The sequence below is a fragment of the Symphalangus syndactylus genome, chromosome 9 (genome assembly GCF_028878055.3).
Source record: "Symphalangus syndactylus isolate Jambi chromosome 9, NHGRI_mSymSyn1-v2.1_pri, whole genome shotgun sequence".
Classification (NCBI taxonomy): Eukaryota; Metazoa; Chordata; class Mammalia; order Primates; family Hylobatidae; genus Symphalangus; species Symphalangus syndactylus.
Genome location: NC_072431.2, coordinates 31,954,147 through 31,967,349, shown reverse-complemented (window position 1 = coordinate 31,967,349; position 13,203 = coordinate 31,954,147).

Below are 13,203 nucleotides of genomic sequence, written 5' to 3'. Positions count from 1 at the left end.
AGACACCATTTGGTCTACTTGAAATATTTTCTAGTCTTCTCTTTCCACTTTAGTTTTAAAATATTTTTTTTGACTGGACTTGGTGGCTTATGTCTGTAATCCCAACACTTTTGGAGGCATAGGGAAGAGGATCACTTAAGCCAAGAGTTTGAGACTAGCCTGGGCAACATAGGGAGACCTTGTCTCAAAAAAAGAAAAAAAATAGCCAAGAGTGGTAACATACACCTGCAGTCCCAGCAACTTGGAAGGGGAGAGGTGGGAGGATTTCTTGAGTCGGAGAGGTGGAGGCTGCAGTGAGCTGTGATCACAGGACTGCACTCCAGCCTGGACAATGGAGTGAGACCCTGTCTCAAAAAACAAACAAAAACAAAACACAAAACAACAACAAAAAACAAATAAAATATTTTTATTGAGGTGTTATTGACATACAAAAAGGTGCACATATTCACTTTATACAGACAATATAATCATGCCATAAACATATGTATCATTTCTAAAAATTTGCCTCCTCCCTTGTTCTTTTTATTAAGTTATTATTGCTATACAAAAAGGTACACTTATTTAATCTATGCCCAGTCTACTTTTATGCCAGATCTTTACTTTATGAGATTGGTTTTATGATTCTTTTTATCAAAGACAAGAAAATATTTCCATACAATAACAGATACGCTCTCATGTTTCCTAAGACATTTTGCTCTTTCCCCAAGGCATTTGATAGACATTGCTTTAGGAATGAAACAGCAAAGCAGAAATGCAAAGAGAAGAAAAATCTTAAGCAGATTACTTTGAAAATCTCGTAAGTCATAAATTTTTTTAGTTATAGAACCCTAACTCCATCTCCAGCCTCAACTGCAACATCACTCCTGAGTTATATAAGGGTACACCTGATGGATAACTGGAAGAACTAGAGTGAGCGGGTGAGAACTGGTTAAAAAAAAAGCCTAATTAGTTGTACAGACTAAAGATTAGAGAAGGTCTATGTTGCCATTTTAGGGTAAAGTTTTAATCAAATTCAAAACTCCTGGCTTGAGCCTGATGGGAAAGTTTTTTGATTCCTATGTACTTGAGTGTGGCCTGGAGATGGGAGGGAGCATTGGCTGTAGTTAGAGTGCCTTATCTCCCCAGCAGGGCATGACAGCACAGAAGGACTTAAAATTTTTTTTTAATTTTTTTTTAATTTTTATTATTGTACTTTAGGTTTTAGGGTACATGTGCACAACGTGCAGGTTTGTTACATATGTATCCATGTGCTGTGTTGGTTTGCTGCATCCATTGACTCATCATTTAGCATTAGGTATATCTCCTAATGCTATCCCTCCTCCCTCCCCCCACCCCACAACAGTCCCCGGAGTGTGATGTTCCCCTTCCTGTGTCCATGAGTTCTCATTGTTCAATTCCCACCTCTGAGTGAGAACATGCGGTGTTTGGTTTTTTTGTCCTTGTGATAGTTTACTGAGAATGATGGTTTCCAGTTTCATCCATGTCCCTACAAAGGACATGAACTCATCATTTTTTATGGCTGCATAGTATTCCATGGTGTATATGTGCCACATTTTCTTAATCCAGTCTATCGTTGTTGAACATGTGGGTTGGTTCCAAGTCTTTGCTATTGTGAATAGTGCCACAATAAACATATGTGTGCATGTGTCTTAATAGCAGCATGATTTATAGTCCTTTGGGTATATACCCAGTAATGGGATGGCTGGGTCAAATGGGATTTTTAGTTCTAGATCCCTGAGGAATCGCCACACTGACTTCCACAATGGTTGAACTAGGACTTAAAATGTTTTTGAGAAGGGTCTGTAAGTATTTAAAAGAGATCCAGACACCAAGGGCCTTTGTTATGATGAGTAAAGACTTGTATGAATAAGATACCAAAGACCATATGGAATTGAGAATGCTTCAGGAAATGTTTGTCTGGAGAGTTGGAAACACCTAACATCATATAAATATCTCCATCCCCTGACTACAAGGCACCACAAATTTGCCCTGCAGTGTATGTTAAGTACGGGGAAATTATTTGTGGCTGGATGAAATAAAGCCTTTTAGTAGATATTACTTTGAATTACAGGCAAAACATTTGAGAATCACATTTACTGTAAAAATGAAGTTGTGGTCTGATAGGCATGACATTATTTATGTAGCCCAGAAGGTGGGAAAAGCTTGGAAATGAAGAATAAAGATTTCTGTCCAGTTTTATTGACAGTCAGTGATGAAAATGATGAAGCCAATTCAGAATTTGCTACAACTTCTTACTCTGCAGAAGTGAAGACTCTGAACAAATATTTCCCAGTCATGGAAGAAAGATTTAAAAAGCAATGAGGAAGAGCAAACAGTTGTGCTGGAATCAAGGTACTTAAATTTTTGTTCCACTTTTATGATTTGCCTTCTGGCATCATGGCACTCTCGAAAGAACTCAGGCTGTGGTGCTGGTTTGAGCATCGATTATGTTACTTACGGCTTTTTTGATAACAAGCTATACTATTATATATATTTCAGGAATGGTTTCAGGATTCAGTGAGATAAAATATTGTCTTGGGATGAGTTCCTTAAAAGCAGAGACTGCGTTTGGAATTCTCTCTCTGTAATTTATTCTGGAAACCAGGTTGAGATGGGAGAAAGGCTAAGCATGGACATGGTCCAGCAGAGGTCTTGATCCAGCCTGACCTCATGGGGAGCTCTGGAGCTTGAACTGCATCACAGGGTTTATCCCTCCCACCCTGAGGCAAGGCGGCCAGACTGCTCAGACCTATTCTGGGTAAGAATAAAGTCGTCATTGGTTGTGGTGTTTCTTGGGGTAGAGGTATATGCTACTGGACAATGGTGACTCTCATTGGCTAAGGTCGATTTTCTAGGGAAAGAGGCAACTGTGAGCCAAGAGTAGCCAACATTCACAGTAGCTGGGGATGGCTACATTGTCCTAGGAAAGCCGATCTAGCTTGGGGACAAGCAGCATTCATTATTAATATGGAACTTGCCTTGTATGTGGGTAGCATTTGAGAAATAATAGACTTTGAGCAGAATAAATGATATCAGAAATTGAAGATCAACTTACTGAAATAAGGTGTGAAGACAAGATTAGAGAAAAAAGAATGAGAAGGAATGAACAATGTCTCCAAGATATATGGGACTATGTGAAAAGACCAAACCTGCACTTGATTGGTGTGCCTGAAAGTAACAGGGAGAATAGAACCAAGTTGGAAAACACACTTTAGGATATTATTCAGGAGAACGTCCCCAACCTAGCAAGACAGGCCAATATTCAAATTTAGGAAATACAGAGAACACCATTAAGATACTCCTCAAGAAGAGTAACCCCAAGTCACATAATCATCAGATTCTCCAAGATTGAAATGAATGAAAAAATGTTAAGGGCATCGAAACAGAAAGGTCATGTTACCTACAAAGGGAAGCCCATCAGACTAACAGTGGATGTCTCTGCAGAAACCCTACAAGCCAGAAGATAGTGAGGGCCAATATTCAACATTCATAAAGAAAAGAATTTTAAACACAGAATTTCACATCCAGCCAAACTAAGCTTCATAAGTGAAGGAGAAATAAAATCCTTTACACAGAAGTAAATGCTGAGGGATTTTGTCACCATCAGATCTGCCTTACAAGAGCTTCTGGAGGAAGCACTAAATATGGAAAGGAAAAACTGGTACCAACCACTGCAAAAACACACCAAAATATAAAGACCAATGACACTATGAAGAAACTGCATCAACTAATGTGCAAAATAACCACCTAGCATCATGATGACAGGATCAAATTCACATATAACATAACAATATTAACCTTAAATGTAAGTGGGCTAAATGCCCCAAGCAAGAGTCACAGACTGGCAAATTGGATAGAGTCAAGACCCATCGGTGTGCTGTATTCCGCAGACCCATCTCATGTGCAAAGACACACATAGGCTCAAAATAAAGGGATGAAGGAATATTTACCAAGCACATGGAAATATTTTAAAAAAAGCAGGAGTTGCAATCCTAGTTTCTGATAAAACAGACTTTAAACCAACAAAGATAAAGAAAGACAAAGAAGGGCATTACATAATGGTAAAGAGATCAATGCAACAAGAAGAGCTAACTATCCTAAATATATATGCAACCAATACATGAGCACCCAGATTCATAAAGCAAGTTCTTAGAAACCTACAAAAAGACTTAGACTCCCACACAATAATAGTGGCAGACTTTAACACCCCACTGTCAATATTAGACAGACCAAGAAGACAGAAAATTAACAAGTATATTAAGGACTTGAACTCAGCTCTGGACCAAGTGGACCTAACAGACCTTTACAGAACTCTCCACCCCACATCAACAGAATATACATTCTTCTCAGCACCACATGGCCTGTATTCTAAAATCAACCACATAATGGGAAGTAAACCACTCCTCAGCAAATGCAAAAGAACAGAAATCATAACGAACAGTCTTTCAGGCCACAGTGCAATAAAATTAGAACTCAGGATTAAGAAACTCACTCAAAACCACACAACCGCGTGGAAATTGAACAACCTGCTCCTGAATGACTACTGGGTAAATAATAAAATTAAGGCAAAAATAAATAAGTTCTTTGAAACCAATGAGAACAAGGAGACAACATACCAGAATCTCTGGGACACAGCTAAAACAGTGGTGAGAGGGATATTTATAGCAGTAAATGCCCACATCAGAAAGTGGGAAAGATCTAAAATCCAAACTCTAACATTGCAATTAAAATAACTAGAGAAGCAAGAGCAAACAAATTCAAAAGCTAGCAGAAGACAAGAAATAACTAAGATCAGAGCAGAACTGAAGGAGATAGAGGCCCAAAAAACCCTTCAAAAAAATCAGTGAATCCAGGAGCTGTTTTTTTTGTAAAGATCAACAAAATAGATGGATGACTAGCCAGACTAATAAAGAAGAAAAGAGAGAAGAATCAAATAGACATAACACAAAATGATAAAGGGGATATCACCACTGATCCCACAGAAATACAAACTACCATCAGAGAATACTATGAACACTTCTACACACAAAACAATAGAAAATCTAGAAGAAATGGATAAATGCCTGGACACATATACCCTCCGAAGACTAAACCAGGAAGAAGTAGACCAATAACACGTTCTGAAATTGAGGCAGTAATTAATAGCCTACCAACCAAAAAAAGCCCAAGACCAGATGGATTCACAGCCGAATTCTACCAGAGGTACAAAAAGGAGCTGGTACCACTCCTTCTGAAACTATTCCAAACAATAGAAAAAGAGGGAATACTTCCTAACTCATTTTATGAGGCCAGCATCGTTCTGATATCAAAATCTGACAGAGATACAACAAAAAAAGAAAATTTCAGGCCAATATCCCTGATGAACATCCATGCAAAAATCTTCAATAAAATATTGGCAAACTGAATCTAACGGCACATCAAAAAGCTTATCCACTACTATCAAGTTGGCTTTATCCCTGGGATGCAAGGCTGGTTCAACATACACAAATCAATAGATGTAATCCATCACATAAACAGAACCAATGACAAAAAACACATGATTATCTCAATAGATGCAGAAAAGGCCTTTGATAAAATTCAACATCCCTTCATGCTAAAAACTCTCAATAAACTAGGTATTAATGGAACATATCTCAAAATAATAAGAGCTATTTATGACAAACCCATAGCCAATATCATACTGAATGGGTGAAACCTGGAAGCATTCCCTTTGTAAACCAGCACAAGACAAGTATGCCCTCTTTTACCACTCCTATTCAATATAGTATTGGAAGTTCTGGCCAGGGCAATCAGGCAAGAGAAAGAAATAGAGAGTATTCAAATAGGAAGAGAGGAAGTCAAATTGTCTCTATTTGCAGATGACATGATTGTATATTTAGAAAACCCATAGTCTCAGTCCCAAAACTCCTTAAGCTGATAAGCAACTTCAGCAAAGTCTCAGGATACAGAATCAATGTGCAAAAATCACAAGCATTTCTATATACTAACAATAGACAAGCAGAGAGCCAAAGCGTGAGTGAACTCCCATTCACAATTGCTACAAAGGGAATAAAATATCTAGGAATACAACTTGCGAGGGATATGAAGGATCTCTTCGAGGAGAACTACAAACCACTGCTCAAGGAAATAAGAGAGGACACATACACAAAAAAATTCCATGCTCATGGATAGGAAGAATCAATACACTTTCAGGTTTTACGCTTTTAATTAATATTGAGTTGATTTTTGTGTATTATGTTAGCTAGAAGTCCAATTTCATTCTTTTGCAAGTGGATATCCAGTTTCCACAGCACGATTTGTTGAAGAGCTACTCTTTCCCCATTATGTATTCTTGATGCTCTTGTCAAACATCAGCTGAGTGCATATGTGTGGATCTATTTTTCAGCTCTCTATTCTGTTCCATTGGTTCGTATGTTTGTCTTTATGATAGTACTATGATGTTTTAGTTACTGTAGCTTTGTAATATATTCTGAAACCAAGAAGTGGGGTGCTTTTAGCTTTGTTTTTCTTTCTCAGGATTGTTTGAGCTATTCTGGGCCTTTTGTGGTTCCACAGAAATTTTATAATTAAAATTTTAGTTTTTTCTATTTCCATAAAAATTTCATTGGGATTTTGATAGGGATAACATTGTAGATTGCTTTGGGTAGTATAAACATCCTAACAATATTAAATCTTCCAATTCATGAACATAGACTATCTTTCATTTATTTGTGCCTTCTTTAATTTTTCTTATGTTTTGTTTTTTTCTGTGTACAAGCCTTTAGCCTAATTAGTTGTTTACTTCTAAGCATTTTAATCTTTTGTAGCTATAATAAATGGAATTGTTTTCTGGATTTTTTTTCAGATAGTTTATTGTTAATGTGTAGAAATGGCACTGATGGGCCTGGTGCAGTGGCTTATGCCTGTAATCCCAGCACTTTGGGAGGCTGAGGCGGGCGAATCACGAGGTCAGGAGTTCGAGACCAGCCTGGCCAACATGGTGAAACCCTGTCTCTACTAAAATGCAAAAAATTAGCTGGGCATGGTGGCAAGAACCTATAATCCCAGCTACTCGGGAGGGTGAGGCAGGAGAATCGCTTGAACTCGGGAAATGGAGGTTGCAGTGAGCCGAGATTGTGCCACTGCACTCCAGCCCAGGAGACAGTGTGAGACTCTGTCTAAAAAAAAAAAAAAAAAAAAGAAATGGCACTGATTTTTGTGTGTTTATTTTTATACCCTACAACTTTACTGGATTCATTTATTATTTCTAATAGGCTTTTTTTGGTGGAGTCTTCAGGGTTTTTAATGAATTTATGTCATCCATGAACAGAAATAATTTTACTTTTTTTCTGATTTGAGTACTTTTAATTTCTTTTTCCTGTCTATTTACTCTGGCTAGGATTTCTAGTATTATCCTGAATAGAAGTGGTAAGGGTGGATACCCTTATCTTGTTCTGATCTTAGAGGAAAAGCTTTTTTGCGTTTCACCATTGAGTGTGAGGTTAGCTGTGGGCTTTTTATATATGGCCTTTATTATGTTGGGGTAATTTCCCAATTTGTTGAATATTTTTATCATGAAATGTGAAGCGGGCTCACTGTGCACTGGTTATCAACTTGTCTGAGTCCAGTGAGACAGAACATGCATGCATGCATACAACAAGGTACATGAAACAGGTTTATTAATTACAGATAAGCAAGGGACAACAGAAGCTTAGGTTTCATTGCAAACAGGTCTCCCAAGGCTCAGGAAAGCTGCCTAGGGTGGATAGGGTGTCATCTGCATGTGGCCCAGTTGTACCACACCTGAGGGACCCCAGAAATTAGTATGCCCTAGGTTTCAGACCCCTGGGTGACGTGACACCCTGGGCTAAAAAGTACTGAAGGACACTGTTTCTAGGGGGTATCTGAAATACAGCCAGCCTGTTCCAGCCATTTCATTCCTGTCTGAAGATGTTACATTCCCAGTACATTCTACAGTTATTCTTTTTTTTTTTTTTTTTTTTTTTTGAGATGGAGTCTCGCTCTGTTCTCCAAGCTGGAGTGCAGTGGCGTGATCTCGGCTCACTGCAAGCTCCGCCTCCCGGGTTCACGCCATTGGCCTGCCTCAGCTTCCCCGAGTAGCTGGGACTACAGGCACCGGCCACCACGCCTGGCTAATTTTTTTTGTATTTTTTAGTGGAGACGGGATTTCACCGTGTTAGCCAGGATGGTCTCGATCTCCTGACGTCGTGATCCGCCCGCCTCGGCCTCCCAAAGTGCTGGAATTACAGGCGTGAGCCACCGCGCCCGGCCCGTTCTACAGTTATTCTTGAAAACCACAAACAAGAAAGTGGAGAGAACCGGGTTCGTCCAAGACCACCCAGAGAACCATCCTGCATGAAAGGATGTTGAATGTTGTCAGATTCTTTTTCTGCATCTATTGAGATGATCGTGTAATTTTTATCCCTCATTTTGTTATGTAGTGTGTCACATTAATTCATTTTTATATGTTAAAACATCCTTGCATCCCAGGGATAACTTCCACGTGGTTATTGTATGTGATCCTATTAGTGAGCTATTGAATTTGGTTTGCTAGTATTTCATTGAGGATTTTTGCATCTATGTTCATCGGGAATATTGGTCTGTATACTTTCCTGTAGTGTCTTTGTCTGACTTTGGTATCAGGGTAATAATGGCTTCATAAAATAAGTTTAGAGGTATTCCCCTTTCAATTTTTTGGAAGAATTTAAGAAGGATTAGAGTTAATTCTTCTTTAAATGGTTGGTAGAACTCACTAGTGAAGCTGTCAGGTCCTTTGCTTTTCTGTGTTAGGATGTTTTGGATTACTGAATCAATTTCCTTACCAGTTATAAATCTGTTCAGATTTTTCTATTTCTTCATGATTCAGTCTTGGTAGGTTATATGTTTGTATAAATTTATGCATTTCTTCTAGGTTATCCAATTTGTTGGTGTATAATTGTTTGTAATAGTCTCAAGATTCTTGTTATTTCTGTGGCATCCATTGCAATGTCTTCTCTTACATTTTTAGTTTATTTGAATCTTTTCTCTTCTTTTTCAGTCTAACTAAAAGATTGTCAATTTAGCTTATGTTTTCAAAACTTAGTTTTGTTTATTTTTATGTTATTTTCTACTCTATGTTTTATTTATTCTGCTCTAATATTTATTATTTCCTTCTTTCTACTAAATTGGACTTTACTTGTTCTTTTTTTCTAGTTCCTTGAGATGTAAAGTTATGTTTTTTGTCTGAGATCTTCTTTTTGAATTTAGGCATTTATTGTTACAAACTTCCCTATTAGTACTGCTTTTGCTCACTCTATAAATTTTGATATGTTGTGTTTTTGTGTTTGTATCTCAAAACATTTTCTAATGTGCCTTTTGATTTCTTTGACCAATTTGTCGCTCAAGAATATCATGTTTAATTCCCATAAATTTTTGAATTTTCTAGTTTTGCATCTGCTATTTATTTCTAGTGTTATTCCATTCTCATTAGAAAAATTACATGGTATGATTTCACTTTCTTAAATTTGTCGAGACTTGTTTTGTGGCTGGGCATGGTGGCTTCCGCCTGTAATCTCAGCACTTTTGGAGGCTGAGGTGGGAATGCTTGAGGCCAAGAGTTTGAGACCTGTCTGGGTAACGGTGAGACTCCTTCTCCACAAAAAATAAAAATATTGGCCTAGTGGGGTGGTGTGCAGACATCTGTAGTCTCAGCTACTCAGGAGGCTGAAATGGGATGATCGCTTGAGTCCAGGAGGAGTTTGAGGCTGCAGTGAGTCATGATGGTGTCATTGCACTCCAGCCTGGACAACACAGTGACATCCTGTCTCAAAAAATGAAACAACGAAAACTGCCCTCTTTGTTTTCAGTGACTCTATGCATCAGGAATACACTGGATCCTATCAATGCTCCTTGACAGGTGTGATGGAAGCCAGTCTCTCAGGCAGCCTGTGGTAAAGCTAGAATGTTGGATGTAATGTCCAACTCTTTCCCTCCCCAGGGAGAGGCTGAAACTGAGGCTTTCCTCTCATTTATGGGACACAGTACTGGGGGTAGGAAGACGTCACAAACCCTCCTGTCATCTTTGATGTGGCTGGTTGCTTGCTCATTCAAGGTACTGGAGACTCTGAACTAGTTACTGGACTTTTTAACAAGTGAATTGATTTATTTATTGCTGTTGAATTGGTGTGTCCATTGAGGAAAAGAGGGTCCAGGGATTCCTGTTCTGCCATCTTTCTGATGTCACACCTTTCAGGGACAGAATTCTTACTGTTCTCCTCATGGGCTTCTTTATTTGCCCTTCACCGGAACTGACCTCCTCTTGGGCATCTAGTTGAATGTGGTGTTCACTGTGGGCATGGTGGTTCTGCCTGAGTGCCAGCAGGCTGCCCTGCAATGAGGGCTCAATCATACACTTTAAACTTTCCTTGATATTTCTTTTAGCTGTGCCTCTTGAGCAGTAGAAGGCTGGATGTGAAAACCATTCAGATCATTTCTATATCTTAATAGAAACATTTAGCCTTTTAAACTTATATGCATGCATTTATTGCTACAACTAGTATTTTCGACTTACCTTACGTGACATAGTGACATTTGACATTGTAGAACACTTCTTTCCTGGAATGCTTTCTTTATTGGTTTTTAGAAATCCCACTCTTTTTTCCTTCTCCTTCAGTATTGTCAGTTGTTCCTTCTCAGTCTTTTTGCTTTTTTTTCCTCTCATTTATCTAATCTTTAAACATTGGCATGCCTCAGAAATTTATCCTTGGAAATCTTTTTCCTCTATAAATACTTTATTCACAGCTGGTTTTATTCAGTCTCTTGGCTTTAAATCCCATTTAAATACCCCAATTTATAACTGAATCCCAGATAACTCATCTGGATTCTGGATTCGAGTATCAAATAATCTATCTGACATCTTCTTTTTGACATCCTCCACTTAATATATCTGAAAATAGTCTACTGAATTTGACCTCTGTACTCACTAAGCCTTCCTTAAATCCCACTCGCTTCTTGTGAAGGTTTCTTCATTTTGGCAAAAGATAACTCCATTTACCAAATCTTCTAATCCCCTTAGCCAAAAACTTTGAAATCATCATTGTCTTATCACGTTTCTCACATCCGCACTTGATCCATTAGGAATTCCTATCAGCCATTTCTTCAAAATATCCCCATAATCAACCAGTTCTCATGACCTTTACTGCTACGGCTCTGATCCAAGCCACAGTAATCTCTTGCCTAGTTGATTGAAAGAAACCTAACTGAACTTCTGTCTTTTGCCATTGTCCCTCTTCTGTCTGTTTTCCATGCAGCAGGAGAAGCAATCTCTTTAAAACATAATTCAGATAATTTCATTTCTGTGCTCACAACTATGTAATGTCTTACCATCTCACTCAAAGGAAAACCAAATTCTTTACTAAAATATACAAGTCCATCTAGCTCCCTGCCATATCTTTGACATTTGATATCAGCTACCACCTTCCTACTTAGTCCCGCTCTCCAGCCTCACTGCACTTATTGTTGCTGTAACATACAAATTATCTTCCTGCCTCAACGTCTTTGCAGCTGCTCACTTCTCTGCCTTGTGTACTAGTACTCCAGGTAACCACATGGCTTATTTCTACACTTTATTCCGCCAAATAGCCATGCACAGAATATTTACTGCAGATTATTTTTGTAATAGTGAAAATTAAAACACAAGGTATTTCTCAGAGAATGGCTATAGAAACTGTAATAAATCTGTACTATGGAATATTAGGAAGCAAACATGTTAATATCAATAGGTTATCAGGACATATAATTGGGTACCAAACACATTGCAAACTTCTGTGTGCTTCAAAGTTATAGTCAGATAAAAATTTAAACTGTATATATATTATGTATTCATCCATGTGTTCTGCAATATTTTTAAATTAATAATAAAAAATAGGCTCCAATTTCTTTCTACATCTTTGTAGAAATAGGCTCCAGTTTCTTTCTACATCTTTGTAGAAATAGGCTCCAATTTCTTTCTACGTCTTTGTCCATTTGCTCTTCTTTTATTTTCATTTAGTAAGGGCCTCTATTCAACTCGCAAGCTTATTTAGCTTCTTGATTGCATTCTGTTTTATCTTTTCTAGGAACAGACAACAGTGATCATGTTCTCCTTAAATCTTTGTCTAACCATCCTTTGATTTAAGAAATAGCTCCTTATTTCTGGGTTCATTTTGTACTTTTTGAGGTGTTACTTGATCTATATGAAAACACACACATGTACACATTTGTCTTTCCCACTAAACTACAATGTCTTGTGAGCAGATAAGATGTCTTAGTAATATTTTAATTTCTTAAGACCTAGCACAAGATCTAGCTTATAGTAGACCTCAATAAATTACTAAGGACTTACTTTGAAATAAATTGGAGAAATCACATTAAACCTTGAAGATGCAATTTGATAAAATATTTTAATACGGTAATCTCTTGTATGTGGAATTTGGAGGAAGAAACCAGTTTCCTTTTTAAAAAAAAAAAAAAAAATGACCATAAGCCTGACAGTTTTTTTGCTCTTGACAGTCTGGGTGGTTCCTCAGGAAAGAATTGGGATGAAGGCTCTGGGACTCCACAGATGAGTTAGTTGACCTGATGGTTTCAGACCACTAGGAGGCTCTTTAGGTTTTACTCTAAATGAGGGACTTTTCCCTCAAGTTCTGAGATAGCTGACTCCGTGAAAAATTGAGAGTTAGCATCAGTTAGCAAAGCATCTGAACTAGTCACATATGAAACGGACAGGGGGAGTCTCCATTTATTCATCTGCAAAGATGTTCTGTGGCTGTGATGGGTGTCACAGAGACGGTCTCCCAAGAAGATTGATCTTAGAAATCAGCAAGGGAAATGATAAAGCTGGAAGCCTTACAGTTTTAATTTTTATGACTAAAACTTCTAAAATATGAGTCTCTATTCTGACTTTGAAATTATTTCAATAATTTCCACCTTCTTTTATACCTCCTCTGAAACTAGAAAAACAAGAAAAAGGAAATGAGAAGAAATGAGAAAAAATAATGAAAATATTCAGAGAGAGGATAAAAGAGAGAAAAAGAAATAAGAGGTTGGGGGAAAAAAGATGACACATTTAATTGAATTTCAGAATGTGGTCTATGCCTCATATAGTTTCTGTGTTGCAAGGTTGAAAAGTTCTAGAGAGCTGATGCACGACAATGTGAAGATACTTACCACTACTGAATTGTACAT